The following is a 19428-nucleotide window of genomic DNA, read 5'->3' on the forward strand; positions in this document are numbered from 1 at the left end:
AGGTGCACATGGAGTGACGAGGTTATTGGTAAGGGATACAATGGGATCAGTGGATGATTATATGGCACAGGTACACATGGAGTGACAAGGCTATTGGTAAGGGATACAATGGGATCAGTGGATGATTATATGGCACAGATGCACAAGGAGTGACGAGGCTATTGGTAAGGGATACAATGGGATCAGTTGATAATTATATGGCACAGGTGCACAAGGAGTGATGAGGCTATTGGTAAAGGATACAATGGGATCAGTGGATGATTATATGGCACAGGTGCACATGGAGTGATGAGGTTATTGGTATGGGATACAATGGGATCAGTGGATGATTATATGGCACAGGTGCACATGGAGTGATTAGGTTATTGGTAAGGGATACAATGGGATCAGTGGATGATTATATGGCACAGGTGCACATGGAGTGACGAGTCTATTGGTAAGGGATACAATGGGATCAGTGGATGATCATACGGCACAAATGTACAAGGAGTGATGAGGTTATTGATAAGGGATACAATGGGATCAGTGGATGATTATATGGCACAGGTGCACAAGGAGTGACGAGGCTATTGGTAAGGGATACAATGGGATCAGTGGATAATTATATGGCACAGGTGCACAAGGAGTGAGGAGGCTACTGGTAAAGGGATACAATGGGATCAGTGGATGATTATATGGCACAGGTGCACATGGAGTGATGAGGTTATTGGTATGGGATACAATGGGATCAGTGGATGATTATATGGCACAGGTGCACATGGAGTGAATAGGTTATTGGTAAGGGATACAATGGGATCAGTGGATGATTATATGGCACAGGTGCACATGGAGTGACGAGTCTATTGGTAAGGGATACAATGGGATCAGTGGATGATCATACTGCACAAATGTACAAGGAGTGATGACGCTATTGGTAAGGGATACAATGGGATCAGTGGATGATTATATGGCACAGGTGCACATGGAGTGATGAGGTTATTGGTATGGGATACAATGGGATCAGTGGATGATTATATGGCACAGGTGCACATGGAGTGATGAGGCTATTGGTAAGGGATACAATGGGATCAGTGGATGATTATATGGCACAGGTGCACATGGAGTGATTAGGTTATTGGAAAGGGATCCAATGGGATCAGTGGATGATTATATGGCACAGGTGCACAAGGAGTGACGAGGCTTTTGGTAAGGGATACAATGGGATCAGTGGATGACTATATGGCACAGGTACACATGGAGTGATGAGGCTATTGGTAAGGGATACAATGGGATCAGTGGATGATCATACGGCACAAATGTACATGGAGTGATGAGGTTATTGGTAAGGGATACAATGGGATCAGTGGATGATTATATGGGACAGGTGCACAAGGAGTGACGAGGCTATTGGTAAGGGATACAATGGGATCAGTGGATGATTATATATCACAGATGCACATGGAGTGACGAGGCTATTGGTAAGGGATACAATGGGATCAGTGGATGACTATATGGCACAGGTGCACAAGGAGTGACTAGGCTATTTCTAAGGGATACAATGGGATAGGTGGATGACTATATGGCACAGGTGCACATGGAGTGACGAGGCTATTGGTGATGGATACAATGGGATCAGTGGATGACGATATAGCACAGGTGCACATGGAGTGACAAGGCTATTGGTAATGGATACAATGGGATCAGTGGATGATTACATGGCACAGGCGCACAATGAGTGACGAGGCTATTGGTAAGGGATACAATGGGATCAGTGGATGATTATGTGGCACAGTTGCACAAGGAGTGAGGAGGCTACTGGTAAGGGATACAATGGGATCAGTGGATGATTATATGGCACAGGTGCACAAGGAGTGACGAGGCTATTGGTAAGGGATACAATGGGATCAGTGGATGATTATATGGCACAGGTGCACAAGGAGTGACAAGGTTATTGGTAAGGGATACAATGGGATCAGTGGATGATTATATGGCACAGGTGCACAAGGAGTGACGAGGTTATTGGTAAGGGATACAATGGGATCAGTGGATGATTATATGGCACAGGTGCACATGGAGTGAAGAGGTTATTGGTAAGGGATACAATGGGATCAGTGGATGATTATATGGGACAGGTGCACATGGAGTGATGAGGTTATTGGTAAGGGATACAATGGGATCAGTGGATGATTATATAGCACAGGTGCACAAGGAGTGACGAGGTTATTGGTAAGGGATACAAGGTGATCAGTGGATGATTATATGGCACAGGTGCACATGGAGTGACGAGGTTATTGGTAAGGGATACAATGGGATCAGTGGATGATTATATGGCACAGGTGCACAAGGAGTGACGAGGTTATTGGTAAGGGATACAATGGGATCAGTGGATGATTATATGGCACAGGTGCACAAGGAGTGACGAGGTTATTGGTAAGGGATACAATGGGATCAGTGGATGATTATATGGCACAGGTGCACAAGGAGTGACGAGGTTATTGGTAAGGGATACAAGGTGATCAGTGGATGATTATATGGCACAGGTGCACATGGAGTGACGAGGCTATTTGTAAGGGATACAATGGGATAAGTGGATGATTATATGGCACAGGTGCACATGGAGTGATTAGGTTATTGGTAAGGGATCCAATGGGATCAGTGGAAGATTATATGGCACAGGTGCACATGGAGTGATGAGGCTATTGGTAAGGGATACAATGGGATCAGTGGAAGATTATATGGCACAGGTGCACAAGGAGTGATGAGGCTATTGGTAAGGGATACAATTGGATCAGTGGAAGATTATATGGCACAGGTGCACATGGAGTGACGAGGCTATTGGTAAGGGATACAATGGGATTAGTGGATGACTATATAGCACAGGTGCACATGGTGTGACAAGGCTATTGGTAAGAGATACAATGGTATCAGTGGATGACTTTATGGCACAGGTGCACAAGGAGTGACGAGGCTATTGGTAAGGGATAGAATGGGATAAGTGGATGATTATATGGCACAGGTGCACATGGAGTGACGAGGCTATTGGTAAGGGATACAATGGGATCAGTGGATGATTATATGGCACAGGTGCACAAGGAGTGACGAGGCTATTGGTAAGGGATACAATGGGATCAGTGGATGATTATATGGCACAGGTGCACAAGGAGTGACAAGGTTATTGGTAAGGGATACAATGGGATCAGTGGATGATTATATGGCACAGGTGCACAAGGAGTGACGAGGTTATTGGTAAGGGATACAATGGGATCAGTGGATGATTATATGGCACAGGTGCACATGGAGTGATGAGGTTATTGGTAAGGGATACAATGGGATCAGTGGATGATTATATGGGACAGGTGCGCATGGAGTGATGAGGTTATTGGTAAGGGATACAATGGGATCAGTGGATGATTATATGGCACAGGTGTACAAGGAGTGACGAGGTTATTGGTAAGGGATACAAGGTGATCAGTGGATGATTATATGGCACAGGTGCACATGGAGTGACGAGGTTATTGGTAAGGGATACAATGGGATCAGTGGATGACGATATAGCACAGGTGCACATGGAGTGACAAGGCTATTGGTAATGGATACAATGGGATCAGTGGATGATTACATGGCACAGGCGCACAAGGAGTGACGAGGCTATTGGTAAGGGATACAATGGGATCAGTGGATGATTATGTGGCACAGTTGCCCATAGAGTGACGAGGCTATTGGTAAGGGATACAATGGGATCAGTGGATAATTATATGGCACAGGTGCACATGGAGTGATGAGGTTATTGGTATGGGATACAATGGGATCAGTGGATGATTATATGGCACAGGTGCACATGGAGTAACGAGGCTATTGGTAATGGATACAATGGGATCAGTGGATGATTATATGGCACAGGCGCACAAGGAGTGACGAGGCTATTGGTAAGGGATACAATGGGATCAGTGGATGATTATGTGGCACAGTTGCCCATAGAGTGACGAGGCTATTGGTAAGGGATACAATGGGATCAGTGGATAATTATATGGCACAGGTGCACATGGAGTGATGAGGTTATTGTTATGGGATACAATGGGATCAGTGGAAGATTATATGGCACAGGTGCACATGGAGTGATGAGGCTATTGGTAAGGAATACAATGGGATCAGTGGATGATTATATGGCACAGGTGCACATGGAGTGATTAGGTTATTGGTAAGGGATCCAATGGGATCAGTGGATGATTATATGGCACAGGTGCGCATGGAGTGATGAGGTTATTGGTATGGGATACAATGGGATCAGTGGATGATTATATGGCACAGGTGCACATGGAGTGATTAGGTTATTGGAAAGGGATACAATGGGATCAGTGGATGATTATATGGCAAAGGTGCACATGGAGTGATGAGGTTATTGGTATGGGATACAATGGGATCAGTGGATGATTATATGGCACAGGTGCACATGGAGTGATTAGGTTATTGGTAAGGGATACAATGGGATCAGTGGATGATTATATGGCACAGGTGAACATGGAGTGACGAGTCTATTGGTAAGGGATACAATGGGATCAGTGGATGATCATACTGCACAAATGTACAAGGAGTGATAAGGTTATTGGTAAGGGATACAATGGGATCAGTGGATGATTATATGGCACATGTGCACAAGGAGTGACGAGGTTATTGGTAAGGGATACAATGGGATCAGTGGATGATTATATGGCACAGGTGCACATGGAGTGATGAGGTTATTGGTAAGGGATACAATGGGATCAGTGGATGATTATATGGGACAGGTGCACATGGAGTGATGAGGTTATTGGTAAGGGATACAATGGGATCAGTGGATGATTATATGGCACAGGTGTACAAGGAGTGACGAGGTTATTGGTAAGGGATACAAGGTGATCAGTGGATGATTATATGGCACAGGTGCACATGGAGTGACGAGGTTATTGGTAAGGGATACAATGGGATCAGTGGATGATTATATAGCACGTGCACATGGAGTGACGAGGCTACTGGTAAGGGATACAATGGGATCAGTGGATGATTATATGGCACAGGTGCACAAGGAGTGACGTGGTTATTGGTAAGGGATACAATGGGATCAGTGGATGTTTATATGGCACAGGTGCACAAGGAGTGACGAGGCTATAGGTAAGAGATACAATGGGATTAGTGGATGACTATATAGCACAGGTGCACATGGAGTGACAAGGTTATTGGTAAGAGATACAATGGGATCAGTGGATGATTATATGGCACAGGTGCACATGGAGTGATGAGGCTATTGGTAAGGGATACAATGGGATCAGTGGATGATTATATGGCACAGGTGCACATGGAGTGACGATGTTTTTGGTAAGGGATACAATGGGATCTGTGGATGATTATATGGCACAGGTGCACATGTAGTGACGAGGCTATTGGTAAGGGATACAATGGGATCAGCGGTTGATTATATGGCACAGGTGCACATGGAGTGACGAGGCTATTGGTAAGAGATACAATGGGATCAGTGTAAGATTATATGGCACAGGTGCAAATGGGTGACGAGTCTATTGGTAAGGGATACAATGGGATCAGTGGATGATTATATGGCACAGGTACACATGGAGTGACAAGGCTATTGGTAAGGGATACAATGGGGTCAGTGGCTGATTATATGGCACAGATGCACAAGGAGTGACGAGGCTATTGGTAAGGGATACAATGGGATCAGTTGATAATTATATGGCACAGGTGCACAAGGAGTGAGGAGGCTATTGGTAAAGGATACAATGGGATCAGTGGATGATTATATGGCACAGGTGCACATGGAGTGATGAGGTTATTGGTATGGGATACAATGGGATCAGTGGATGATTATATGGCACAGGTGCACATGGAGTGATTAGGTTATTGGTAAGGGATACAATGGGATCAGTGGATGATTATATGGCACAGGTGCACAAGGAGTGAGGAGGCTACTTGTAAGGGATACAATGGGATCAGTGGATGATTATATGGCACAGGTGCACATGGAGTGATGAGGTTATTGGTATGGGATACAATGGGATCAGTGGATGATTATATGGCACAGGTGCACATGGAGTGAATAGGTTATTGGTAAGGGATACAATGGGATCAGTGGATGATTATATGGCACAGGTGCACATGGAGTGACGAGTCTATTGGTAAGGGATACAATGGGATCAGTGGATGATCATACGGCACAAATGTACAAGGAGTGATGACGCTATTGGTAAGGGATACAATGGGATCAGTGGATGATTATATGGCACAGGTGCACATGGAGTGATGAGGTTATTGGTATGGGATACAATGGGATCAGTGGATGATTATATGGCACAGGTGCACATGGAGTGATGAGGTTATTGGAAAGGGATCCAATGGGATCAGTGGATGATTATATGGCACAGGTGCACAAGGAGTGACGAGGCTTTTGGTAAGGGATACAATGGGATCAGTGGATGACTATATGGCACAGGTACACATGGAGTGACGAGGCTATTGATAAGGGATACAGTGGGATCAGTGGATGATTATATGGCACAGGTGCAAATGGGTGACGAGTCTATTGGTAAGGGATACAATGGGATCAGTGGATGTTTATATGGCACAGGTGCACATGGAGTGACGAGGCTATTGATAAGGGATACAATGGGATTAGTGGATGACTATATAGCACAGGTGCACATGGAGTGACGAGGTTATTGGTAAGGGATACAATGGGATCAGTGGATGATTATATGGCACAGGTACACATGGAGTGACAAGGCTATTGGTAAGGGATACAATGGGATCAGTGGATGATTATGTAGCACAGTTGCCCATAGAGTGACGAGGCTATTGGTAAGGGATACAATGGGATCAGTGGATAATTATATGGCACAGGTGCACATGGAGTGATGAGGTTATTGGTATGGGATACAATGGGATCAGTGGATGATTATATGGCACAGGTGCACAAGGAGTGACGAGGCTATTGGTAATGGATACAATGGGATCAGTGGATGATTATATGTCACAGGCGCACAAGGAGTGACGAGGCTATTGGTAAGGGATACAATGGGATCAGTGGATGATTATGTGGCACAGTTGCCCATAGAGTGACGAGGCTATTGGTAAGGGATACAATGGGATCAGTGGATAATTATATGGCACAGGTGCACATGGAGTGATGAGGTTATTGGTATGGGATACAATGGGATCAGTGGAAGATTATATGGCACAGCTGCACAAGGAGTGACGTGGTTATTGGTAAGGGATACAATGGGATCAGTGGATGTATATATGGCACAGGTGCACAAGGAGTGACGAGGCTATAGGTAAGAGATACAATGGGATTAGTGGATGACTATATAGCACAGGTGCACATGGAGTGACGAGGTTATTGGTAAGGGATACAATGGGATCAGTGGATGATTATATGGCACTGGTATACATGGAGTAACGAGGCTATAGGTAAGAGATACAATGGGATCAGTGGAAGATTATATTGCACAGGTGCACATGGAATGATGAGGCTATTGGTAAGGGATACAATGGGATCAGTGGATGATAATATGGCACAGGTGCACATGGAGTGACGAGGCTTTTAGTAAGGGATACAATGAGATCAGTGGATGATTATATGGCACAGGTGCACATGGAGTGACGAGGCTATTGGTAAGGGATACAATGGGATTAGTGGATGACTATATAGCACAGGTGCAGATGGAGTGACGAGGTTATTGGTAAGAGATACAATGGGATCAGTGGATGATTATATGGCACAGGTGCACATGGAGTGATGAGGCTATTGGTAAGGGATACAATGGGATCAGTGGATGATTATATGGCACAGGTGCACATGGAGTGATGAGGCTATTGGTAAGGGATACAATGGGATCTGTGGATGATTATATGGCACAGGTGCACATGGAGTGACGATGTTTTTGGTAAGGGATACAATGGGATCTGTGGATGATTATATGGCACAGGTGCACATGTAGTGACGAGGCTATTTGTAAGGGATACAATGGGATCAGTGGTTGATTATATGGCACAGGTGCACATGGAGTGACGAGGCTATTGGTAAGAGATACAATGGGATCAGTGTAAGATTATATGGCACAGGTGCAAATGGGTGACGTGTCTATTGGTAAGGGATACAATGGGATCAGTGAATGTTTATATGGCACAGGTGCACATGGAGTGACGAGGCTATTGATAAGGGATACAATGGGATTAGTGGATAACTATATAGCACAGGTGCACATGGAGTGACGAGGTTATTGGTAAGGGATACAATGGGATCAGTGGATGATTATATGGCACAGGTACACATGGAGTGACAAGGCTATTGGTAAGGGATACAATGGGATCAGTGGATGATTATATGGCACAGATGCACAAGGAGTGACGAGGCTATTGGTAAGGGATACAATGGGATCAGTTGATAATTATATGGCACAGGTGCACAAGGAGTGAGGAGGCTATTGGTAAAGGATACAATGGGATCAATGGATGATTATATGGCACAGGTGCACATGGAGTGATGAGGTTATTGGTATGGGATACAATGGGATCAGTGGATGATTATATGGCACAGGTGCACATGGAGTGATTAGGTTATTGGTAAGGGATACAATGGGATCAGTGGATGATTATATGGCACAGGTGCACATGGAGTGACGAGTCTATTGGTAAGGGATACAATGGGATCAGTGGATGATCATACGGCACAAATGTACAAGGAGTGATGAGGTTATTGGTAAGGGATACAATAGGATCAGTGGATGATTATATGGCACAGGTGCACAAGGAGTGACGAGGCTATTGGTAATGGATACAATGGGATCAGTGGATAATTATATGGCACAGGTGCACAAGGAGTGAGGAGGCTACTGGTAAGGGATACAATGGGATCAGTGGATGATTATATGGCACAGGTGCACATGGAGTGATGAGGTTATTGGTATGGGATACAATGGGATAAGTGGATGATTATATGGCACAGGTGCACATGGAGTGAATAGGTTATTGGTAAGGGATACAATGGGATCAGTGGATGATTATATGGCACAGGTGCACATGGATTGACGAGTCTATTGGTAAGGGATACAATGGGATCAGTGGATGATCATACGGCACAAATGTACAAGGAGTGATGACGCTATTGGTAAGGGATACAATGGGATCAGTGGATGATTATATGGCACAGGTGCACCTGGAGTGATGAGGTTATTGGTATGGGATACAATGGGATCAGTGGATGATTATATGGCACAGGTGCACATGGAGTGATGAGGCTATTGGTAAGGGATACAATGGGATCAGTGGATGATTATATGGCACAGGTGCACATGGAGTGATTAGGTTATTGGAAAGGGATCCAATGGGATCAGTGGATGATTATATGGCACAGGTGCACAAGGAGTGACGAGGCTTTTGGTAAGGGATACAATGGGATCAGTGGATGACTATATGGCACAGGTACACATGGAGTGACGAGGCTATTGATAAGGGATACAATGGGATCAGTGGATGATTATATGGCACAGGTGCAAATGGGTGACGAGTCTATTGGTAAGGGATACAATGGGATCAGTGGATGTTTATATGGCACAGGTGCTCATGGAGTGACGAGGCTATTGATAAGGGATACAATGGGATTAGTGGATGACTATATAGCACAGGTGCACATGGAGTGACGAGGTTATTGGTAAGGGATACAATGGGATCAGTGGATGATTATATGGCACAGGTACACATGGAGTGACAAGGCTATTGGTAAGGGATACAATGGGATCAGTGGATGATTATATGGCACAGATGCACAAGGAGTGACGAGGCTATTGGTAAGGGATACAATGGGATCAGTTGATAATTATATGGCACAGGTGCACAAGGAGTGATGAGGCTATTGGTAAAGGATACAATGGGATCAGTGGATGATTATATGGCACAGGTGCACATGGAGTGATGAGGTTATTGGTATGGGATACAATGGGATCAGTGGATGATTATATGGCACAGGTGCACATGGAGTGATTAGGTTATTGGTAAGGGATACAATGGGATCAGTGGATGATTATATGGCACAGGTGCACATGGAGTGACGAGTCTATTGGTAAGGGATACAATGGGATCAGTGGATGATCATACGGCACAAATGTACAAGGAGTGATGAGGTTATTGATAAGGGATACAATGGGATCAGTGGATGATTATATGGCACAGGTGCACAAGGAGTGACGAGGCTATTGGTAAGGGATACAATGGGATCAGTGGATAATTATATGGCACAGGTGCACAAGGAGTGAGGAGGCTACTGGTAAGGGATACAATGGGATCAGTGGATGATTATATGGCACAGGTGCACATGGAGTGATGAGGTTATTGGTATGGGATACAATGGGATCAGTGGATGATTATATGGCACAGGTGCACATGGAGTGAATAGGTTATTGGTAAGGGATACAATGGGATCAGTGGATGATTATATGGCACAGGTGCACATGGAGTGACGAGTCTATTGGTAAGGGATACAATGGGATCAGTGGATGATCATACTGCACAAATGTACAAGGAGTGATGACGCTATTGGTAAGGGATACAATGGGATCAGTGGATGATTATATGGCACAGGTGCACATGGAGTGATGAGGTTATTGGTATGGGATACAATGGGATCAGTGGATGATTATATGGCACAGGTGCACATGGAGTGATGAGGCTATTGGTAAGGGATACAATGGGATCAGTGGATGATTATATGGCACAGGTGCACATGGAGTGATTAGGTTATTGGAAAGGGATCCAATGGGATCAGTGGATGATTATATGGCACAGGTGCACAAGGAGTGACGAGGCTTTTGGTAAGGGATACAATGGGATCAGTGGATGACTATATGGCACAGGTACACATGGAGTGATGAGGCTATTGGTAAGGGATACAATGGGATCAGTGGATGATCATACGGCACAAATGTACATGGAGTGATGAGGTTATTGGTAAGGGATACAATGGGATCAGTGGATGATTATATGGGACAGGTGCACAAGGAGTGACGAGGCTATTGGTAAGGGATACAATGGGATCAGTGGATGATTATATATCACAGATGCACATGGAGTGACGAGGCTATTGGTAAGGGATACAATGGGATCAGTGGATGACTATATGGCACAGGTGCACAAGGAGTGACTAGGCTATTTCTAAGGGATACAATGGGATAGGTGGATGACTATATGGCACAGGTGCACATGGAGTGACGAGGCTATTGGTGATGGATACAATGGGATCAGTGGATGACGATATAGCACAGGTGCACATGGAGTGACAAGGCTATTGGTAATGGATACAATGGGATCAGTGGATGATTACATGGCACAGGCGCACAATGAGTGACGAGGCTATTGGTAAGGGATACAATGGGATCAGTGGATGATTATGTGGCACAGTTGCACAAGGAGTGAGGAGGCTACTGGTAAGGGATACAATGGGATCAGTGGATGATTATATGGCACAGGTGCACAAGGAGTGACGAGGCTATTGGTAAGGGATACAATGGGATCAGTGGATGATTATATGGCACAGGTGCACAAGGAGTGACAAGGTTATTGGTAAGGGATACAATGGGATCAGTGGATGATTATATGGCACAGGTGCACAAGGAGTGACGAGGTTATTGGTAAGGGATACAATGGGATCAGTGGATGATTATATGGCACAGGTGCACATGGAGTGAAGAGGTTATTGGTAAGGGATACAATGGGATCAGTGGATGATTATATGGGACAGGTGCACATGGAGTGATGAGGTTATTGGTAAGGGATACAATGGGATCAGTGGATGATTATATAGCACAGGTGCACAAGGAGTGACGAGGTTATTGGTAAGGGATACAAGGTGATCAGTGGATGATTATATGGCACAGGTGCACATGGAGTGACGAGGTTATTGGTAAGGGATACAATGGGATCAGTGGATGATTATATGGCACAGGTGCACAAGGAGTGACGAGGTTATTGGTAAGGGATACAATGGGATCAGTGGATGATTATATGGCACAGGTGCACAAGGAGTGACGAGGTTATTGGTAAGGGATACAATGGGATCAGTGGATGATTATATGGCACAGGTGCACAAGGAGTGACGAGGTTATTGGTAAGGGATACAAGGTGATCAGTGGATGATTATATGGCACAGGTGCACATGGAGTGACGAGGCTATTTGTAAGGGATACAATGGGATAAGTGGATGATTATATGGCACAGGTGCACATGGAGTGATTAGGTTATTGGTAAGGGATCCAATGGGATCAGTGGAAGATTATATGGCACAGGTGCACATGGAGTGATGAGGCTATTGGTAAGGGATACAATGGGATCAGTGGAAGATTATATGGCACAGGTGCACAAGGAGTGATGAGGCTATTGGTAAGGGATACAATTGGATCAGTGGAAGATTATATGGCACAGGTGCACATGGAGTGACGAGGCTATTGGTAAGGGATACAATGGGATTAGTGGATGACTATATAGCACAGGTGCACATGGTGTGACAAGGCTATTGGTAAGAGATACAATGGTATCAGTGGATGACTTTATGGCACAGGTGCACAAGGAGTGACGAGGCTATTGGTAAGGGATAGAATGGGATAAGTGGATGATTATATGGCACAGGTGCACATGGAGTGACGAGGCTATTGGTAAGGGATACAATGGGATCAGTGGATGATTATATGGCACAGGTGCACAAGGAGTGACGAGGCTATTGGTAAGGGATACAATGGGATCAGTGGATGATTATATGGCACAGGTGCACAAGGAGTGACAAGGTTATTGGTAAGGGATACAATGGGATCAGTGGATGATTATATGGCACAGGTGCACAAGGAGTGACGAGGTTATTGGTAAGGGATACAATGGGATCAGTGGATGATTATATGGCACAGGTGCACATGGAGTGATGAGGTTATTGGTAAGGGATACAATGGGATCAGTGGATGATTATATGGGACAGGTGCGCATGGAGTGATGAGGTTATTGGTAAGGGATACAATGGGATCAGTGGATGATTATATGGCACAGGTGTACAAGGAGTGACGAGGTTATTGGTAAGGGATACAAGGTGATCAGTGGATGATTATATGGCACAGGTGCACAAGGAGTGACGAGGCTATTGGTAAGGGATACAATGGGATCAGTGGATGATTATGTGGCACAGTTGCCCATAGAGTGACGAGGCTATTGGTAAGGGATACAATGGGATCAGTGGATAATTATATGGCACAGGTGCACATGGAGTGATGAGGTTATTGGTATGGGATACAATGGGATCAGTGGATGATTATATGGCACAGGTGCACAAGGAGTAACGAGGCTATTGGTAATGGATACAATGGGATCAGTGGATGATTATATGGCACAGGCGCACAAGGAGTGACGAGGCTATTGGTAAGGGATACAATGGGATCAGTGGATGATTATGTGGCACAGTTGCCCATAGAGTGACGAGGCTATTGGTAAGGGATACAATGGGATCAGTGGATAATTATATGGCACAGGTGCACATGGAGTGATGAGGTTATTGTTATGGGATACAATGGGATCAGTAGAAGATTATATGGCACAGGTGCACATGGAGTGATGAGGCTATTGGTAAGGAATACAATGGGATCAGTGGATGATTATATGGCACAGGTGCACATGGAGTGATTAGGTTATTGGTAAGGGATCCAATGGGATCAGTGGATGATTATATGGCACAGGTGCGCATGGAGTGATGAGGTTATTGGTATGGGATACAATGGGATCAGTGGATGATTATATGGCACAGGTGCACATGGAGTGATTAGGTTATTGGTAAGGGATACAATGGGATCAGTGGATGATTATATGGCACAGGTGCACAAGGAGTGAGGAGGCTACTTGTAAGGGATACAATGGGATCAGTGGATGATTATATGGCACAGGTGCACATGGAGTGATGAGGTTATTGGTATGGGATACAATGGGATCAGTGGATGATTATATGGCACAGGTGCACATGGAGTGAATAGGTTATTGGTAAGGGATACAATGGGATCAGTGGATGATTATATGGCACAGGTGCACATGGAGTGACGAGTCTATTGGTAAGGGATACAATGGGATCAGTGGATGATCATACGGCACAAATGTACAAGGAGTGATGACGCTATTGGTAAGGGATACAATGGGATCAGTGGATGATTATATGGCACAGGTGCACATGGAGTGATGAGGTTATTGGTATGGGATACAATGGGATCAGTGGATGATTATATGGCACAGGTGCACATGGAGTGATGAGGTTATTGGAAAGGGATCCAATGGGATCAGTGGATGATTATATGGCACAGGTGCACAAGGAGTGACGAGGCTTTTGGTAAGGGATACAATGGGATCAGTGGATGACTATATGGCACAGGTACACATGGAGTGACGAGGCTATTGATAAGGGATACAGTGGGATCAGTGGATGATTATATGGCACAGGTGCAAATGGGTGACGAGTCTATTGGTAAGGGATACAATGGGATCAGTGGATGTTTATATGGCACAGGTGCACATGGAGTGACGAGGCTATTGATAAGGGATACAATGGGATTAGTGGATGACTATATAGCACAGGTGCACATGGAGTGACGAGGTTATTGGTAAGGGATACAATGGGATCAGTGGATGATTATATGGCACAGGTACACATGGAGTGACAAGGCTATTGGTAAGGGATACAATGGGATCAGTGGATGATTATGTAGCACAGTTGCCCATAGAGTGACGAGGCTATTGGTAAGGGATACAATGGGATCAGTGGATAATTATATGGCACAGGTGCACATGGAGTGATGAGGTTATTGGTATGGGATACAATGGGATCAGTGGATGATTATATGGCACAGGTGCACAAGGAGTGACGAGGCTATTGGTAATGGATACAATGGGATCAGTGGATGATTATATGTCACAGGCGCACAAGGAGTGACGAGGCTATTGGTAAGGGATACAATGGGATCAGTGGATGATTATGTGGCACAGTTGCCCATAGAGTGACGAGGCTATTGGTAAGGGATACAATGGGATCAGTGGATAATTATATGGCACAGGTGCACATGGAGTGATGAGGTTATTGGTATGGGATACAATGGGATCAGTGGAAGATTATATGGCACAGGTGCACATGGAGTGATGAGGCTATTGGTAAGGAATACAATGGGATCAGTGGATGATTATATGGCACAGGTGCACATGGAGTGATTAGGTTATTGGTAAGGGATCCAATGGGATCAGTGGATGATTATATGGCACAGGTGCACATGGAGTGATGAGGTTATTGGTATGGGATACAATGGGATCAGTGGATGATTATATGGCACAGGTGCACATGGAGTGATTAGGTTATTGGAAAGGGATACAATGGGATCAGTGGATGATTATATGGCACAGGTGCACATGGAGTGATGAGGTTATTGGTATGGGATACAATGGGATCAGTGGATGATTATATGGCACAGGTGCACATGGAGTGATTAGGTTATTGGTAAGGGATACAATGGGATCAGTGGATGATTATATGGCACAGGTGAACATGGAGTGACGAGTCTATTGGTAAGGGATACAATGTTATCAGTGGATGATCATACTGCACAAATGTACAAGGAGTGATAAGGTTATTGGTAAGGGATACAATGGGATCAGTGGATGATTATATGGCACATGTGCACAAGGAGTGACGAGGCTATTGGTAAGGGATACAATGGGATCAGTGGATAATTATATGGCACAGGTGCACAAGGAGTGAGGAGGCTACTGGTAAGGGATACAATGGGATCAGTGGATGATTATATGGCACAGGTGCACATGGAGTGAATAGGTTATTGGTAAGGGATACAATGGGATCAGTGGATGATTATATGGCACAGGTGCACATGGAGTGACGAGTCTATTGGTAAGGGATACAATGGAATCAGTGGATGATCATACGGCACAAATGTACAAGGAGTGATGAGGCTATTGGTAAGGGATGCAATGGGATCAGTGGATGATTATATGGCACAGGTGCACATGGAGTGATGAGGTTATTGGTATGGGATACAATTGGATCAGTGGATGATTATATGGCACAGGTGCACATGGAGTGATGAGGCTATTGGTAAGGGATACAATGGGATCAGTGGATGATTATATGGCACAGGTGCACATGGAGTGATTAGGTTATTGGTAAGGGATCCAATGGGATCAGTGGATGATTATATGGCACAGGTGCACAAGGAGTGACGAGGCTTTTGGTAAGGGATACAATGGGATCAGTGGATGACTATATGGCACAGGTACACATGGAGTGATGAGGCTATTGGTAAGGGATACAATGGGATTAGTGGATGATCATACGGCACAAATGTACATGGAGTGATGAGGCTATTGGTAAGGGATACAATGGGATCAGTGGATGATTATATGGCACAGGTGCACAAGGAGTGACAAGGTTATTGGTAAGGGATTCAATGGGATCAGTGGATGATTATATGGCACAGGTGCACATGGAGTGACGAGACTATTGGTAAGGGATACAATGGGATCAGTGGATGATTATATGGCACAGGTGCACATGGAGTGACGAGGCTATTGGTAAGGGATACAATGGGATTAGTGGATGACTATATGGCACAGGTGAACATGGAGTGACGAGGTTATTGGTAAGGGATACAATGGGATCAGTGGATGATTATATGGCACAGGTATACATGGAGTAACGAGGCTATTGGTTAGAGATACAATGGGATCAGTGGAAGATTATATTGCACAGGTGCACATGGAGTGATGAGGCTATTGGTAAGGGATACAATGGGATCAGTGGATGATTATATGGCACAGGTGCACATGGAGTGACGAGGCTATTGGTAAGGGATACAATGGGATTAGTGGATGACTATATAGCACAGGTGCAGATGGAGTGACGAGGTTATTGGTAAGGGATACAATGGGATTAGTGGATGACTATATAGCACAGGTGCAGATGGAGTGACGAGGTTATTGGTAAGAGATACAATGGGATCAGTGGATGATTATATGGCACAGGTGCACATGGAGTGATGAGGCTATTGGTAAGGGATACAATGGGATCAGTGGATGATTATATGGCACAGGTGCACATGGAGTGATGAGGCTATTGGTAAGGGATACAATGGGATCTGTGGATGATTATATGGCACAGGTGCACATGGAGTGACGATGTTATTGGTAAGGGATACAATGGGATCTGTGGATGATTATATGGCACAGGTGCACATGTAGTGACGAGGCTATTGGTAAGGGATACAATGGGATCAGTGGTTGATTATATGGCACAGGTGCACATGGAGTGACGAGGCTATTGGTAAGAGATACAATGGGATCAGTGGAAGATTATATGGCACAGGTGCACATGGAGTGACGAGGCTATTGGTAAGGGATACAATGGGATCAGTGGATGTTTATATGGCACAGGTGCACATGGAGTGACGAGGCTATTGTTAAGGGATACAATGGGATTAGTGGATGACTATATAGCACAGGTGCACATGGAGTGACGAGGTTATTGGTAAGGGATACAATGGGATCAGTGGATGATTATATGGCACTGGTACACATGGAGTGACAAGGCTATTGGTAAGGGATACAATGGGATCAGTGGATGACTATATGGCACAGATGCACAAGGAGTGACGAGGCTATTGGTAAGGGATACAATGGGATCAGTGGATAATTATATGGCACAGGTGCACAAGGAGTGAGGAGGCTATTGGTAAGGGATACAATGGGATCAGTGGATGATTATATGGCACAGGTGCACATGGAGTGATGAGGTTATTGGTATGGGATACAATGGGATCAGTGGATGATTATATGGCACAGGTGCGCATGGAGTGATTAGGTTATTGGTAAGGGATACAATGGGATCAGTGGATGATTATATGGCACAGGTGCACAAGGAGTGACGAGGCTATTGGTAAGGGATACAATGGGATCAGTGGATAATTATATGGCACAGGTGCACAAGGAGTGAGGAGGCTACTGGTAAGGGATACAATGGGATCAGTGGATGATTATATGGCACAGGTGCACATGGAGTGATGAGGTTATTGGTATGGGATACAATGGGATCAGTGGATGATTATATGGCACAGGTGCACATGGAGTGAATAGGTTATTGGTAAGGGATACAATGGGATCAGTGGATGATTATATGGCACAGGTGCACAAGGAGTGACGAGTCTATTGGTAAGGGATACAATGTGCTCAGTGGATGATCATACGGCACAAATGTACAAGGAGTGATGAGGCTATTGGTAAGGGATACAATGGGATCAGTGGATGATTATATGGCACAGGTGCACATGGAGTGATGAGGTTATTGGTATGGGATACAATGGTATCAGTGGATGATTATATGGCACAGGTGCACATGGAGTGATGAGGCTATTGGTAAGGGATACAATGGGATCAGTGGATGATTATATGGCACAGGTGCACATGGAGTGATTAGGTTATTGGTAAGGGATCCAATGGGATCAGTGGATGATTATATGGCACAGGTGCACAAGGAGTGACGAGGCTATTGGTAAGGGATACAATGGGATCAGTGGATGACTATATGGCACAGGTACACATGGAGTGATGAGGCTATTGGTAAGGGATACAATGGGATCAGTGGATGATCATACGGCACAAATGTACATGGAGTGATGAGGTTATTGGTAAGGGATACAATGGGATCAGTGGATGATTATATGGCACAGGTGCACAAGGAGTGACGAGGCTATTGGTAAGGGATACAATGGGATCAGTGGATGATTATATATCACAGATGCACATGGAGTGACGAGGCTATTGGTAAGGGATACAATGGGATCAGTGGATGACTATATGGCACAGGTGCACAAGGAGTGACAAGGCTATTGGTAAGGGATACAATGGGATAGGTGGATGACTATATGGCACAGGTGCACATGGAGTGACGAGGCTATTGGTGATGGATACAATGGGATCAGTGTTAAATTATATGGCACAGATGCACATGGAGTGACGAGGCTATTGGTAAGGGATAAAATGGGATCAGTGTTAAATTATATAGCACAGATGCACATGGAGTGACGAGGTTATTGGTAAGGAATACAATGGGATCAGTGGAAGATTATAAGGCACAGGTACACATGGAGTGACGAGGTTATTGGTAAGGGATACAATGGGATCAGTGGATGATTATATGGCACAGGTGCACATGGAGTGACAAGGCTATTGGTAAGGGATACAATGGGATCAGTGGAAGATTATATGGCACAGGTGCACATGGAGTGATGATGCTATTGGTAAGGGATACAATGGGATCAGTGGAAGATTATATGGCACAGTTGCCCATAGAGTGATTAGGCTATTGGTAAGGGATACAATGGGATCAGTGGA

At 44.8% G+C, this 19428-nt stretch overlaps 1 protein-coding gene across 1 annotated transcript in view; it reads left to right on the plus strand.

The window, feature by feature from the left end:
• Nucleotides 1–19428, plus strand: part of MARK1 (microtubule affinity regulating kinase 1) — a 1129886-nt gene that overhangs the window by 383763 nt on the left and 726695 nt on the right. The window lies entirely within an intron of this gene.

Source organism: Taudactylus pleione, unplaced genomic scaffold (assembly GCF_031769625.1).
Source record: "Taudactylus pleione unplaced genomic scaffold, aTauple2 ptg000631l, whole genome shotgun sequence".
Classification (NCBI taxonomy): Eukaryota; Metazoa; Chordata; class Amphibia; order Anura; family Myobatrachidae; genus Taudactylus; species Taudactylus pleione.